Source organism: Papilio polytes, unplaced genomic scaffold, assembly GCF_000836215.1.
Source record: "Papilio polytes unplaced genomic scaffold, Ppol_1.0 DF822733.1, whole genome shotgun sequence".
Taxonomy (NCBI): domain Eukaryota; kingdom Metazoa; phylum Arthropoda; class Insecta; order Lepidoptera; family Papilionidae; genus Papilio; species Papilio polytes.
Window position 1 is genome coordinate 2,899,860 of NW_013526471.1, and position 17,865 is coordinate 2,917,724.

The window sequence follows — 17,865 nt, forward strand, 5'->3', positions numbered from 1 at the left end:
AGGTGTTAATAATTGACAGTTAAATTATTAACTAGATGTTCCCGTGCGGCTTCATCAGCACGTAATTATAAAAACTATATTTCATTGTTCGCATTTGTCAAATTTTTAAATGTAAATGTCAAAATTATCGTTACCTACGTTATAACCTTGCTTTCTTAATGTTGACAGTTTATGGTACCTTTCCCACATGAAAGTTTTTTTCCTAATTTATTTACCCTCTAAATATAATAGCGTGAAAATATATAGCCTAAAACATGTCGTAAGAGTATGGATTTTCATTAAAGAAATTTAAATGTACCAGTTACCTTCAGTGATCGATAAATGATTATTGTAGCGGCAGTTATAGTATTTGTTTGAATAAAAGTAAGTAATAATTGAAAGAAAAATAAGAAAACACACTGGCATACTTTTTCATTTTGGTCCTTTACAGAATGTTTCTTTGCAAAATCCTTCGAAGGCTTTCATTTCGTTGGTGTGTTCCACGTAACAGTGCGCCGGGAACAATAAAAATAGGTGACACACTTGGCGAAATGCAGCGCACTACTTCTTCACAACCAGAAGTAACATTTTTGAATTGCGAAGCTTTGTTTTTAAAAATGTTATGGTTAAATACGAGCTCTACATTTTAGTGGAACACAAATTTAAATTTTTACTTCATAAAGGAAAGGTATGAAATGATAGTATTTTATGTAAATAGTATTTGGTTTATGAGTTTGTTGAGTTTAAATTATGGAATGGGGCTAGGCTAGATTATGTAGGCTGGGTCAAGGAGTACTTACTACAAAAATAAGTGTTGCTTTTAGGACACCGTTTATCATTAACCGCAGAATTTAAAGAACTGTTAAAAACAATGAATCATAAAATCCCTAAAGATGATATAAATCTTAGTTAATACGAATAAAATAAAAGAAATGCCCTAACATTGCACTCGTACTACAAGAGAGTAAATATCTTGGTATAATTAATAATATAAGAAAAGCTTACTTCACTTTGAACAATACCTTTTTTGGAAACATTCAATGCAGACAGATTACGACTTATTACACATATAATAATACAGTATTGGCATTGTTCCAGACCGTCATGGCTTCATGCACTCGGCGAGTTGGCAAGGGTGCTCGATCCAATAAAGACACGCGTATTGTTGTGAATAGTTCAATGCAATGAACGTAAACATCGCCTGGCTACACTTATTGCCTCTAACTGTCTGAACGTGGAACATATTTGATGCAACTGGATGCTGTCTTTATACTGGTATACAATAGCAATAAAAGTTCAGAAAAATTGCCAATTACAATTCGTAGCCTTGTACAGAAGTGGTTTAATATATACAGAGTCTGTCTATCTGGGAACATCGCTAGGACGGCTGGACCGATTTTGTCAGGACTTCGATGGGATGATTAGCTGATACACGCATATTATGAGCTACTTTATTTTAATTCCACGCTGACAAAGTCGCGGGCGACCGCTATAGTGATAATTAAATTGAACTCGATTGTAAGCCTCTGTAGGAAGAAAACATCTTTTGTTAAGTTTTAGACCTTCTCTAATGTATCATATCTCACCCAGTGATACCATCCTCAGCAGTTTATACCGAATTAAGTTTACCTTTAAGATGTTTACAAGTTTCAACATAATGACAATTTCTCATCGTTTAACTGTGACAGAGTTACAAGTAGATGTAACATTATCAACGTCCGAAACACGAAAGCTACTGGAGCAGGAGATCCCTTGTCAAATTAACGCCTCTCTCTGTCTAGTAGTGATAAACGACGTTGAGTTGGTAAAAATACGTTTGCAAAACGACGAAAAAGATTTACAACTACGTAATTTGATTACTGTATTCCTATGATATTAAAAAAAAAAAACAAAACGTTATAAAGCTTTTATCCACGCGGCATTAAAAACAAAAATAAGTAGCTTACGTCTTCTAAAATACGTTCTCAACCTATGCCAAATTTTATTGATCAGTCGTTAAGACTGTAAACTCCATACATTCATCCGACTTAAATTTCGCATTTATAATATTAGTAAGATTCTAGTTTTATTGTGAACTGTTAAACATGAACATATTACAGAGGTAAAATAAAAACTTCAAGGAAAAGGTTAGGAACAATAATTAGGTTTCCCAAATTAGATGTAACTTTAAGAACACATTACTCCTTATTCCGTTAAAGCCTAACGTTTAGGCCTTGTACAAATCGTATTGTTACTTCGTTGAATTTTCTTTTCTTGTTTTTTTTTTGCTGTTATACAAGGCCATACAATTTAGTTTAATGTTTAGTTTTATAGATGTAAATGAATTCGAGTCATTTTTATAATATCTTTCGCCCGAGACTTCTTTCTATGTGTTCTTCCAGATTATCCTCTACATCTATGCCAAATTTTATCGCGATTCGTTTAGCAGTTTCACCTACAACCTGAATTCATTCATTCATCTGAACTTTCGCATTTATAATATTAGTAAGAAGTAGGATACTATAAAACTTGACCACGATCAAACCTGAAATTCAGTGGTGATGTGATAAATATTTAGTAAATATTTATAAAAATGGTAGTTTTTTAAAATGTCCTTATTCTGATTAAAAATAAAATCGAAAATAAATCGATGTGATATTGAAACGTTGAAATTTCTTTGTTATAAAAACCTTTTCTTAATAACATCGAATTAGTTGAATGTGACGTGAAACGACTTTTAAAAGTGATACTGGAAGTAAATTTGAGTCTTAAATGTCCCTCATTTCAGGCTCCGCAGTTTCTTATTGCCGTCATTATACGAAATGGTTCGCTTTCGTATGAGGAAATGATTTGCTTCTCCGCAAGAACGTAAAGCGAAAATAAAAATGGAAAATCTACTTTAATACTAGATTTAGTTTAGTTTTAACAACATATTTTATTGTAGGTTTTCTATGTATGGCTAATTTACATTACCAATACATGTTTTAAATTATTATATGACACATTAAAAAGGTCTAGTAGAGAATTTTTCTGAAATATTGATATGGGTTTTAGTTTATTTTACTTATCACTACTTTTTTATTTTGAATGTAGATGGTTTTAAGAGGAAGACCGAAGAAAGTATGGATGGATTGTGTGAAAGAGGATATGCTTAAGAAAGGAGTGGTTTCAGATATGACGGCTGATAGAGGTGTATGGAAGAGCAGCACATACTGTGCCGACCCTAAGGGATAAGGGCAAGTTGATGATGATGATGACTACTTTTTGACCGACTTCCCAAAAGAAGGAGGTATTCAATTCGTCGATATGTTTTTTTTATTTTTTTATTGTTTTTTTTGTTAATTTCAGGCTATTTCTTAAGTTACATAATGTCATTTTAATAGTATGCTGTCGGGTATTTCGTTAACATTAGTAATCGTACTGTTACACAATTAAGTAAATAGTCCCGAGCACATTTGTACGGAAAAAACATACAACTGAAGTGATTGATAGTTGACCCAGTTTTATTTGCGCGTCCGAGTTTGTATCTCAAAAAGCGTTTAAAAATTCAGCAGTTGAGTTAATGAATAACAAAAAATCTGACTGCAATAAAAATCTTTTTGTTTGCTATAAAACGATCGTTTATTACTACAAATATAAACATTTTAAAAGCTGTCTGGCCTAGTTTTAATATTTATACTTTTACTAAAATCAATCAGAAATTAAACAATATTTTACTACTAACTTTCGCACGCGACTCCGTCCGCCTTAAAATAATAAAACAAAAGTAAGTAGCCTATGTGTTCTTTCAGACTCCTCTACATCTATACCAAATTTCATCTAAATCCGTTTAGCCGTTTACGCCACAAACACTAATAAACATCCACCCATCCATCTAAACACTCGCATTATAATATTAGTATGAAGTATGATTATTATGTACCAATGTTGGACAAACTTTACCAAACATTTTGGTCCAATGTGCAATTCCAGCTGCAAAGTCTATTGCAAGTCTGCTTTGCAATATTAGTGGAAGCACAAAGCTTGTGTAGTGATTTTTTTCCTTTTCAGTGTTGCAGCGCAATCGGGTTATGAGATGTTCTGTGCTTCCTTGTTATCACGTTGAGCCGACAAAGAGCTCGTTTCTATTGTTTGTTATTACAATTTGTGTGTAAAAACAAAAGTACCAAATTTTTAGGCTGTGGATATAGTAGTTCAAAAATAGTACGTTAAGCCGCTTGATTAAAAATTCTACGCACTCATAGTTCCTCTTTTTAGGAACTATTGTAAAAATGTACATATATTTTTGGTTTACAAAAATATATTCTGTAGATCTACATAAAAACGGTAACACGTTTCTAAATCCTTCGTCTTATCATGTACAGTTAGCTTCATAAATAGATCTGCATTTATAACACTTTAGTATCTTGTATAGATCTTTGATTGAAAAAACGCAATCTATTGCCGTATATTTCCGATAGTGAAAAAAATATTATTATCAAATACGAGCATGTTTTTGTTAAAAAGAGCAAACGAATAGCGAACCTCTAATTCTACTTCAAGATTTTTAATTTCATGTGTGTTTGTGAAGACGTAAATGTGTACATATTTATGTCGCTGACTGTACTTTACCTTTATTTCTAACTGATTTCTTTTTATTACCAGTGAGACAACATTAAACATAGCAATCTGATTAAGTCTAAAGTATTTCTTAGCATTTCAAAACGGTCTAGGCAAATTACTCAACCTCTTTGATTGATGAATAAAAAAGAAACATTGGTTTGGTGCCAATGCGTAGCAGGATCACAACAAGAAAACAAAGATATCGTGAAGCGTTATCTGTCTTAAAGTGTGTTGGAAAGAAGATGGATGAAAAATTACATTTGTACTGTATGTTCTAATATAGTCTAGAAGATGGTTCATAACCAAACTTTACAAAAATATATCTGTGCATAGGTAAATAAAGTATGCAGTATGTAATGCAGTTGTAAAATGTTCACTGTAAATTTTAGTAAAAATCGCGTATCTCAGCTGGTGTTTGTTAAACATTTTTCCTAAAGAGCACTTCTTCGCGCAGCGCACACCGGACTACAATTCCGTAGTCTGCTCTCATAAACTAATGAAAGTAACCTCAAACAAACTTTATTGTATGGTAAAAAGTTTACATTTTGCTCTATTACGTAACTGGAAATTATTATTCATTCAATCAACTCATCAGTGAGAAAAACTATAAATAGTCTCATATTAAATATTTATCTTAATCCTTAGATAGATGGATGGATGTTTGTTAGTACGTATCTCCAGAACCGCACAGAGATTCTAGCTGAAATTTGACACAGATGTGGAACATCTGGAAGAACACATAGGCTACCAATGACATTTTTTTTACATATAATATAAGGCGGCAAACGAGCAAGCGGCCGCCTGAATCCACCGAAATGGAAAGCGACCGCTGCCCATTAACATCCGCAATTGCAAATTCGTTGCCTACCCTTAATTGACGGAAGAGGAGACGCACATAAAGAGGACATTTCCCCTTACTATGTGTCTCTCCTCTATCGTCAATTCCACTTTTCCTTCCCATTCTTTCCTCTCAAGAAAAGGGTGGAAAGAAAAAAGTACTAAAATCAGGCCTCCGGCACCACACACATCAGACAAAACGCGGAATTGCTTCCACTTCACGCCTGTCTTCTGTGTGGTCGTGGTATTACATCGGGCGAGCCGACCCATTCGAGCGAAGATGTTAAAGCGGGCTCTACCACTGTTATAATATTCCACGTAGACGTATTCGCGTGCGACAGCTATCTATACTTCTATACTAATAAAATAAAGCGTAAACACACACTACTTCGTGACGTAGGATATCAGCAATCACAGCTTATTTTGAGTTATTTTCCTTAATAAAAAGCTCTACACTTACAACACGCTTTAGGCAATATTCTCACGTTATTAAACATAGAGGAAAATAAATTCGAAAAAACCTTAATGTGGGGAAGGGACCATAAACGACAAGTTGCCAACACTAAGGAAGCAAGGTTATTACGGCAACGGTAATCTTGACATTTGGGATTGACAATTTGACAAATGTAAAAAATAAAATAAAGTTTTTATAATTCCATGCGGATGAAGCCGTACGGGAACAGCTAGTTAGATTATAAAAATTAAAAAGAGATTCAATGTAATTATAAAACTAATCTACGTATACATAATGTCCGGCAGAAATTCCAAAGCGAATCCAAGTATAATAGATCTTCGTTTCAGTCGAGCATGCAAAAGGATGGTATCGAGATGGACCAAATAAATGGCGATACTGGAGGGGCGGGGCGGCTTGTCATTCAACGTCCCGTCTTTTAGTCTTTAATTAACTTTTTGTAAAGCTATTTGCGTTCACTCGGATGAGGAAAATAAATCGAAAGTCGGCTATTGAACGAGTTACTTCGCGGATTATGCTTTGATATTATGATTAATCATTTCAAAGAATGCTAATAAGAATAAATGATAAAGTTTTTGTGATAAAACTAGTCTAATTTATAAGAAATCTTTAACAACTATGATTGTTATTAATAAAAATATCCCATACTTTGTTGTTACACTTTTTTTGATTGGGAAGAATAGAATATTGAACTAGAATATTATTAAATTCAGTGAATTCAGAATAGACTTAATAAAAATGAACAAAAAATCTAAAACCCTTGTATGAAAAGTGACATTTATGCTTTATATTAGAAAATATTGTACAAAAGCATTTTCAGAAACTAAATTATTAACAGACAGAACAATAAAGAATCATCATTTCAGCATTTACAAAGCACAAAGGATAAGAACATTATTGTGGGTTTGATACCTTTTTACTTACAAATTGATGAAGGTTAGTTGCTGATATTGACGTATGTTAAAGAATATTTAAATAAAATTCGATAGTTTTACTTCTTAAATAGCTAAATCTGAAATAATACGGATAAATTATTATACTAGTTTTCGCCTACGACTCCATTAATGTGGAATAGCCTATGTGTTCTTCCAGATTATCCTCTACATCTATGCCGAATTACATTGAGATCCGCTCAGCAGTTTAGGCTACAAATTCTAACAAACATTCATCCATCTTTAAATTTACGTATTGATTATACGAGTATTAGTAACAACCTCTGACAGAAGTAGAATGTGACAATATCTCTCATCGATCCACAAAAGTTACCACACAAACACAAAATTATCTATATTATTATTATCAAACGTAAACACACACTTCTTTGTTGCCTAAGATGTCAGTAATTACAGTATATTGTTGAATAGTTCTTCTTTTAATAAAAGGCCCTTCACTTACGTCACGCTTTAGGCTATATATTTTCACGCCATTAACCTTAGGGGGTAAACATTTTGGATAAAAATCCTAATGTAGGAAAAGGACCGTAAGTTGCTGCCAACATCAAGGAAGCAATTGTCATTTGTGTATTTGAATTTTGACATTTCATGCGGATGAAGCCGCACTGGAACAGCTAGTCATACTAATATTATAAATGCGAAAGTTTAGATGGATGGATGTTTGTTAGAGTTTGTAGCCTAAACGGCTGAACGGATTTCGATGAAATTTGGCATAGACGTAGAGGATAATCTAAAAGAACACATAGGCTACTCAGTTTTGTTTTTTTTTTAATCTCACGCGAACGGAGTCGCGTGCGAAAGCTAGTAACAAATAAAAACCAAAAAAATTGTCTGTACCGGTGCTCATAAGACTCTTTTATCTGTCATGTATTAAATAGCTGAAGCTGGTTCATTACACGGTACTTCGTTAGTACTCGATAAAGTTCGCTGCACTGAAGCTAAAAACAATATACGGCAGCGAGTGTCTTTGACTTTGCATTAGCTAATGAAAGTAAGTCCAAACATTGTGAGCCACCGAGTGGTTGCTTTGTCTACGGCGTTCTATTCAAACTTTACACTAAATATACTTAGTTAATGCAAATTTCATTAAATAAATTAACTCTGCAATATACTAAAGCCTCTACTCGACTGACAGGTAAACGGAGGGATGGACAGAGGTTATACCCTTTCAAGATTTTAATTAAATTCTAATTAGGAATTAGTGAATCCCATAATTCAAAGAAATAGACTTTTAAAATAAGTTAGTTGTGATTAAGTGCGAGAGAAAACTGTGTCTCTTTTGACAAAAAATAATAACCTTCCTCAGATTGCAGATTATTATGGAAATAATTCCTTTGCCTTCCTTCCTTTAAAACACGATTAGAGCGTCACTATTTTTTTTGTATTAAAAGTTGGCAAACGAGCAAGCAGCTACCTGAATCTCCCGAAATGGAAAGCGACCGCTGTCCATAAACATCCGCAATTGCAGATGCGCTGTCTACCATTAATTGACGGAGGAGGAGACGCATATAAAGAGGACATTTACCCTTCCTATAAATCTCCTCCACCGTCAACTTCACTTTTCTTTCCCATCCTCCCCTCTTAAGAAAAAGGTGGAAAGGGAAAGGGACTAAAACTAGGCCTTCTACACCACACTTATAAGACGAAACGCGGAATTGCTTCCACTTCACGCCTGTTTTCTGTGTGGTCGTCGTATTACACTGGGCGAGCCGGCCCATTCGTCCGAAGATGTTACTGCCTCTACCACTTCTAGGCTACGGTAGTAAAAGTCTGATCTATTGATGCGTTCTTCTCATTTGTGTGCTGAATCACGCTTCCCATTAAATTGAATCACCTTCCCGTATACGTGTAATAAGTTCTCGGCGTTCGTAAGCCGCCTCGTAAATAAAGACTGACGTATGGATTTAAAAAGTATTTACCATGCACATAAAATGTCGGTTGGTAAATGTGTATGAATATTGGAAGATTTCTTAGGGATTGCACACTTTCGACTTATGTATATTAAGTGTTCCACGATAACTACGATGATCATCCGATCATTATTAAAATTCCATAACATTAACGATTGGCAAAAAAAATAATTGCTGCATAATGCTGCTTTAAATTGTGCTGATTGATATAGTTACCACATTGGCCAAAAATTAATGACCACAGAACAAATACTTGAAGTGGAAGCTTTTCGTCTGTTGAGGGTGGTGCTGGAGGCTTAATTCTAGTTCATTTCCCTTTCCACCCTTTTCTTAAGAAAGGATGGGGATAAAGTGGATTTGATGGTGGTGGAGACGCACGGGAAAGGGAAATATCCTCTTTATTGCATCTGTAATTGCGAATTTATGGGCAGTGGTCGCTTCTCTATTTTGGCAGATCGTTTTGGCTTGCTCGTTTGCCACCTTATAACATAAAAAGTAACATACATTTTTATAAAATTGTGATGTTTAAACTTATGTTACAAGTAAATATAAAGCCCAAAGTTAATTTTTCAAAAGCCAAAAGCAATATTGTAGAGACGACAATGCAATCCAGAGCGGTAGCGCCGAGTCTGTCCCCAAGCGAATCCAAGCACCATCTGCAATCTTTCATTGCAATTTTACAATATCACCAGATTGTACAACAAAAGAAATTCATATTAAATGTGTAAGAATTCTTATCGCACTATAACAAAAACATTTTCAAAGATATTGAAGTCTAGACCTCACAAATGGTGTAAACAATTTTTTATATGGCAAACGATCAAGTGGTGGAATTCGTCGGAATAGCGAAGCGACCGTTGCCTATAAACATCCGTAACTGCAGATGCTTACCGTTGATTTACGGAGCACACATACGTTAATTAAACACATATAAAGCATTTTACATTTTTAGCACCAAATTTTTCAGCATTAAAAATTATTTCTTACGTAATCTTTTTAAAGGTAAAATGCAGAGTAATCTAACAACAACCATGCATTAGTAAATAAGATTTTAAAACACTAATAGTTGGGATAGTTTCTGATTTTCCCTTTTTTTAACATAAATAAACCAGATTAATAGATAACCAGAAACCTCGATTATTATTATTATTCTTAATGTATTTATATTAAAATAATACATTCCTTAGTATATAAATGAGACCACAGTTTTCTATTAGTCACCAACCGCGAAACAATTAAAATTTTTATACAACTCTACCCTTGTGACCACTTTTTTATTTCACTCCAATCTTTTGGTTTGGAATGAAATGCAATTACAACTTGCGGTTTGCGGCAAGGCGACCTTTTTCATTTTATTTCACTTCAGAAAGGAGCAGTTGATTTGACGAACAAAGTTTATTTGCGAGTTTTAAATGCGGGATTAACAGTGAAGTGGTTAGCTGACTTACTTTTTATTCTTGGGTTTGGTTGTGATTTGAATCGCATCGTCTAAACGGCAAAAATCAATATCTAATACGATCTTGAAGCATTTTTGCTTATATTTGACGTGATTAATTATTTTTTCCTCAAAAAAATATAACAGACAAGCGACTGAATAATTTTTAATCTGCTTTTTACGTACTAATTTTAGACTTATTTCAAAGATCAAATATTTTATTTGGGCGTGAGAGACTTGTCTGTCTATTATTTTAGTTACTTATTATGATCATTCATTTTTAAAAGTAGAGATCGAATAATAGTACAGTATACCTAATTTTTATTATAATTGTGACTTATCAAAGATTGTTACACAGTATCTATGGAGCAAGCAATATTTCTTGCATTATTTGCACAAGGGTAATAGAGTATCAGTTTCAGGATATCATATTATTTGCGCTTGGAACTTTACTGATTTATTTCTCTTTGCGAATGGCCAGGGAAATATTTCTTTTTTTACGTAGGTTGTTTGTAGGTGCTGCCAGTTTTAAAAAAATAAACACACATAGAAATTATAATCCAAACGGGCTTTCAATAAGCGAGCCCATTCCATCTCAAAGGCCGGTACCGCATATGCGGATCCTCTCGTATAGCAGATGGCCATGGATGTCAATAAGCACCTCGGTGTTCCCGCGGTTCATTTGCTTCTTAAAAAAATAACAATGATCGTAAAAAGTTTTTTATAAACATTCGAAACTTGTAAAACTTAATCAATTTAACTGATCCTTCATTTTCTATTATGTGAAAGAAAAAAGGAAATTTATCATCGAACTTACACGAACAATCTTCCGCAATTTGCTCGCCATCTTTGATTAAAATGCGTTACCGGATATTCGGACGATGTTCCCTTTTTTCCATTCTATTCTTATTTACTTTATTATCGTGAGGTTATTGTACATTTATGGGGTTTATTTATATCTATTTTTTATAATAGTTTTAAAAATACTATTCTCCCATTACTTAAAGTTTAAGTTACTTTAAAACTAAGCTAGAATATAGAAAAGCTGCGGATACCGTTTAAGTTGTAGTCGGCGCAGTAAAATCTCCAGCCGTCGGCGTCGCTCCGTTCCATGCAATAAAATGAATTGAATGTTGCCTTGGCGAATTTCATTACATTAAAACTAGTGACATGGCTCTTTTAGCGGCACGAGTACCTTGACGAATAACCTACAAGTACAGTCGGAGAAACTGGTGGTGTTCCACTTTAAGAGCTAGCTAACATTTTGAAACATTAACAGCTTATATGTGGGTACGAAAAGTAAGTTAATGATGAACGGTAAGTTTTTTTTTTAATATTATTATCCCTTAGTTTGTACTTACTGCTGTCTAATTAGTTATTTGTCTCGTTGCAATGAACAAGACATTTTTATCTGTAGTGGAACACTACGAATTTCCGCAACTGTACCTTATTGTCTTCATAATTTATCTTAATATGGGTAGTAAAAGAAATAAGTAGTTTTTGGCAACGTTTTTAATTTAGTACATACATTTTCCACATATCAATTGAACACTCACGTGTTAACAAATATTCCACTATTTCAATAACAAATATAATACCAAAATGTGTTGTTCCAACGTTATGATTGGCAAATCGTTAGCGGAACCTGTTACACCTAAATGGTTCTATTTATTTATTTTCAATACTCCATACACGTGTATAGTTAAAAGCTGTTCTCGCCCCAAAAATTGCGAGAATCGTATTTTTATTAACGCACGCCAATCCTGATCATGAACTCTTGTTACGTCCAGTGCATTAGACCCTTTGCTGTCATATACATCGGTTATCGGTATAAAGAATAGAATGGAAGAAATGAAATATGTCTGGTAATTTTATTGGTCAATATTTTCGTTAATTATTATCTTTATAGTAAGTTAAAGTACTTTTATAGCAATGTTTTGTATTTGTGTAAATTAATATTACAGAGACAAATAAATTGCATACATTAAAAAAATAATGAAGTGTCTTATTTTGGAATGATATTATTTATGATGTGTAATTTTTAATGCGAGTGTACAATCTGAGTGACATTAACACGAGCACCGTTTTGTGACACTGCCGAGGGACGTCAGGGTAGTGACATGCATGGCACTGATTGGTTATTGTGAAATAATGGCCGTTCCATAAAATGGAAGCAGCAGGGGTTGTTTTTAGCGTGCGTGTTGCTGAAAATTCTGATAATGATTTAGGTACAATTTTCACCTATGTACTTGAAAAACACCCTAACAGACTAACACGCGATTATGCCTAGATTTTGTAAATTGTTAAAACAAAATTGCATATTTTCTGTATTAACTCTGCTAGAATCAATGGTTTTTAATTTTAGGACATTGATGAGAGATGACAGAATTAGAGCTCCACGTAAGACTAAAAAAATGGTCCACAAATTCAATGTAAAACTGCACTTATCTTTTAGTAGACCGGAACTTACATTTTTCACGCCACAAAGAACGCGTGCACATCTTTGATTAAACCATCCTAAAACTGTTTAGTCGCGCTTTGATTCCTATGAGCTTATATGGAGGTTAGCACACTACTCGATTTTTACTTGTACAAGTAAACTAAATGGGCTGTGAAACAATCGACAATCGCGCAGCAGTTGTGCGATAGTTTAGTCAAAGGTGTACGCTGCATTTAATTAGTTAATTGTCTATCAGGTAGTCAAATTATTTCTAAGGATTAATTACGTATTGTAATTGCTATATGCAATGTCTATTGCCTTCATCGTCACAAGGGGAAAGATAATTAAGTGAGACGACGTAACTTTATCGTTATTCCGATAAATTATTAAGGAAGGGCGCAAGTTCAATAACAAGTGACGATTAGCGGGGTGCAAGCCGACGCAAGAGTAACCAGTTGTGAATGATGGCAGAACATACGAGAACATACTCTGTTTACGAGTGGTAGAATGCTGGTTTATTGGTTAAAAAAGTAATTAATATTGAAGATTATAATAATGACTTTAAAATATTTATTGTAATTTATAAATTAATAAGTTTAAGCTTTAGTGAATAGGATAAATTAGTTCGTTTAGAATTTACATAGACTGAATAGTTTTAAAGAGTTTACAAAGATCAACTGGTTAACTAAGCAATTACAGTACAGATTGTTAAAAATCCTTTGTTAAAAAATTGCAATATTACAGAATAGAATTTCGTTCTGCATGTTTTATTCCCCTAACAGTTGATACTTTGCAATATCTTTGTTTAAACTTGAGACAGCCTCCGGATTATAATAGATTAATTCTGATGGACTGTAAGAAATTCTTGAGTTGACAGCCCGCTTACAACTCAAAGTAATTTTATGGAATATTTTCGCATAATAATTTAAGTCACGTTTTAATTAAAATTTTAATTTGGGAGGGTGGATATAATACTTTGTAACAGTTTAAGTAAAACCTTCGCTGTGAGATAGAACCTTTTAAGTAATTATTTAAGCTCTTCTCAAAGATTATTCAGCGCCATCTTGCGGGGGATAGCATGAAACTTTTACAAAATCGATTGACAAACAGATGGCGTGACGTGCGCGCACGCAGCATCAAAAGGTTTTGGACTAAAAACATCTATAATTTAATGACTAATGTCATATTTATTCATGTTATATCAAATAAAATAAATGATTTCTAAGCCCAATCTAATTCCTGGAACTTCCTTCCTTCTTTACACATAATAATGAGCATAACTAAACATACATGACTAATTCTAATTTTGCACGAACTTCCTACGTTTGCTTCCTACCTTTGCACGTTGATTTGTTTCTGCCCACGCCTTTCAAGATGAATATCAAAGATTAATCTTGAAAATATGATTAATTTCCTTGAAATAATAACAAAGACGCAAAACTAAAAGCTAGCCCTAGAAAACACATCGCCAAATTCATAAATAGTATTCACTTGATTAAAAAATAACTGCCATAAAGTAATATGAATTAGAATTATTGGTTAACTAGCTTTCGCCCGCGACTCCGTCTGCGTGAAATTAAAAAAAAAAAAAAAAACAAAAGTGGGTAGTCTATGTATTATTCCAGAGTATCCTCTACAAATTTCATCGAAATCCGTTCAGCCGTTGAGGCTAGAAACTAACAATCATCCTTTCATCCATCTAAACTTTCGCATTTATAATATTAGTATGAAATATGAATTTAGTGGAATGGTTGCATCAAAGTTAATATCAAATATGTATCCCAAAGAAGGAATCTCCAAAAATGACAGTTCTTACAAAGAATTAACAAACTAACTTTCACCTAATCTAAAATACGAAAAGACAGACAAACATTCCCGCTGTCGTTGTTGACTCAGAAAAAGTAAAAAAGCGGCAGCTAACTTGACGGTTAAAATGCATATAATTCCTGCAAAAAGTGGCAAGTGGGCCGTAGAAAATTCAGATTCAGTTAATGATATTGCAACCGATAAGCTGTTAGCAATTTCAGTCTTAACCACGATTGTAATAAGAGCGTTGTTTGTTTAAAATGTCGCAACAGATGACAAGGATTCCTGCATTCATTATCGCTTTGAATAATCTTCTTTCTGTCATATGCTTTTAATAAGCCGTCGTTCACATTAACGTGTTCTGAATTAAATATAATTCAAGAATCCGTTCCATTTTTGTGAGCGTGTGTATTTGTTTTTTTCTTTTGTTTAATTCTCGAGTTCCGGTCCGTGTAATTGGATGCGAGTCGGTCGGTGCTCCGTGAAATCACTAATCCTACTAATTCTGACAGCCATATGTCACTTCGTAACGACGGTGTTGGCGGAGAATGAAGCCTTGAATATTATTATTATTAAACGTTATCCCGTTTTTTATAAAAAATAAGACAAATAAGCATTTTATAGACAGAGCTAAGATCAATGTTGACGTTAATCACCGATCTTCAATAAATTCGTGTATTAAAGGATATTTGTAGAAAAAGCCGTACAAGGAAGAAAATGGTTAAGTAACCAATTTTGAAGTTTTCTTTAGGAAAATAACATTTGCTTCTTTGTTTTTGTGTTCTAACACAAATAATTTTTTCATATCACGAAAGAAAAAGGTTTCTTATTAAAAAAATGGTTAATACTCTTAAATGAAATTATATTTAAACAAATCTCTGAAAGCATATTTCAAATTAGGTAAACGTCAAATAATAAAATAACCCACACGAAATATTTCATATAACACGAATTATTTATACGCGAAAGCGAGGATTAAATGTGATGTATTAGAATTAATACTTTAGGCTTCACGTAGGAGGCGCAAGAAAATATTTTTGGTACAAAGATTCCTGTAATTTGACATACTGAGTACATTTTCGTATGAATTTACCGTAAATTATTTCCTGGATGTATGAAAATAATTGCGACAGGAATGTTTCTGTAATGTTTATTAACTGCGTCTCAAACGTTTAATGGTTACTTAAATACTGACTAATTGAAGATTTTTGGACATCCGCCTTAGGGGACGAATTTAATGATTTACAGTGTAAGGGTTTTTTACTTAGCCTTGGTTATTTAATTTCAAAAGATCTTATTATTTTAAATTCAATATAGAATTTAAAAAAACTAAATAAACTCCTGCCAAAAATCTTAATAATTTAATAAATAACTAATTACAAAATAAACTTGAAAATTTCTAGAAATCCAAAACTCTAAAATATTAAAATTACAATAAAAACAAAACACTGAAAGGGACCAAATACAAAAACATTCAAGGTCTAAAAAAAAACCCGGGTCACAGCCTGGCATATATTTGCGGGGATTTGAACATGTGTCAGCCAGGGTTCGTACCATATTTTATGGTGCAGTAACACCGCTGCAAACATTTTAAAACCGATACATCAGTTCGACATGTGCGTATTACTGGGGATTATCTTAAACACGACCACCTGTTTTGGAAGCTTCTACGACTTAAACGTGATCTTTTAGAGGATACATTTATTTCTATTATAGTTTGCAGACGTGTGGATTGTAAACTAATGGCGGAATAACTAAGACAGTTGTTATTGCAGAAGTGTCTTGTGCATAAATAATTAAAGTGTACGTTTAGGATCAAGCATTGCTCCACTTTTCGACCACCCGGCGCGGTGCTGCAACGTGCCGATCACCTTGGTGAAGCGCCCTCCATCCGAAGAGCGGTTGCTTTTCATCGGTGCCAGTGAGGATACCGTATCGTATGAGGATATTGGCGGCATCGAGGAGGCGACGAGTGTCTGCCCCTGCGATTGCAAGGTGGGGAAACACTGGCTGGGCGCAGATGGAGGAAAGCGTGAATCTTAATTTGCCGATAATTATACCTTACTCTAAATTACATCTATTACTGAATCGCTTAATGTGGATTTAGTAAGAGATATTTTAACTTACGGTTTGATTAAGCATCGATTGACTGAGCACACTCCGAATGGAAGGTAAAACGCACTGCTTTAAACATAATTAGATGCGTGAATAAGTTCTAAATTGTTTTTATCCTAATAACAATGACCATCTCCAATTAATAAACTGCGCAATCATATTAGGTCAGTAATTATTTCAAATAATTCTAAATATTTCTTAACACAAGCTATAAGGGTTGAAGAATATAGAGCGTTAATGTTATGCCACTGAACATCCGGTATTTTAATTTATCTTTAACTTTTTAACAAGAGTTAATCGCAAAAAAGTAATTATGAACTTTAATAACTGTAAAGAAAAAGTCGCTCACATGACTTTTATCTAATCTCCCCCTGTTTCCTCTTAACTACCCTAAACGAGCTTCGGTTTTTACTACCACCATTAAAAACGGAACTAAAACTATAATGAACAGTATTGAATGTTGGATATAAAAATCCTGCTCGAATGAAGGACGTCTTTCAACGGTAGTTAGTATATTTAGAATACACTAATGAATTCATATCTTTGTGAGTGTGTAAAACTACTTTTACTAGACGCTACCGTCCAAAGGACTAACCTAACAACGAAATACATCTCTATTGAAACTAGAGCATAAGAAGTAAAAAAATAATATTTGACACTATCCTCCACAATACATATTGATTGAGATAACCTAAGTTATTTATCTATACATATAATAAAATTGGAGTGTCTGTTTGTAATATCAAAAGAAAAATTTCCAGATTTCGGGAAGATGATGTATTTGCGTTGATAATAACGAAAATCGCATTTAAAAATTCATTGTCTATCTGTCTGTCTGTCTATAATCTCCGAAACGGCTGGGCCGATTATGACCGGACTTTCACTGAAGGGTAGCTGACATACTACAGGCTACTTTATTATCTTATTATTGCGTGGATGAAGTCGCGGGCAATAGCTAGTCTTTGAATAAATTTCTCAGCAATTCTCATTCACAAAACCGTTACTACGCACTCGTGATGTGTTTTTCTTAAAATCTACGCTCCCATATGTTTTTGTTTGTCACATTTTTTAGTAAAACCCAAACAGTGCATCAATAACGTCGCAACACCCGGCGTCGGACGCTTTTATAAAAACGCGTCAATGTTTTACCGATAAAAAATCACACTTACAAAAATTTTGAATGGATTTACAAAAAAAAAAAACATTTAAGTGTTAATGGCAAAACGCAAAACGTCCGATTCAAATGTCTGAAGATATTAAGCGACTGGTTTTAACATAGTATGATTGATTTAGTTAAAATTAACAATCTAACCAATTACTGAAATTGCTTGTCAGAG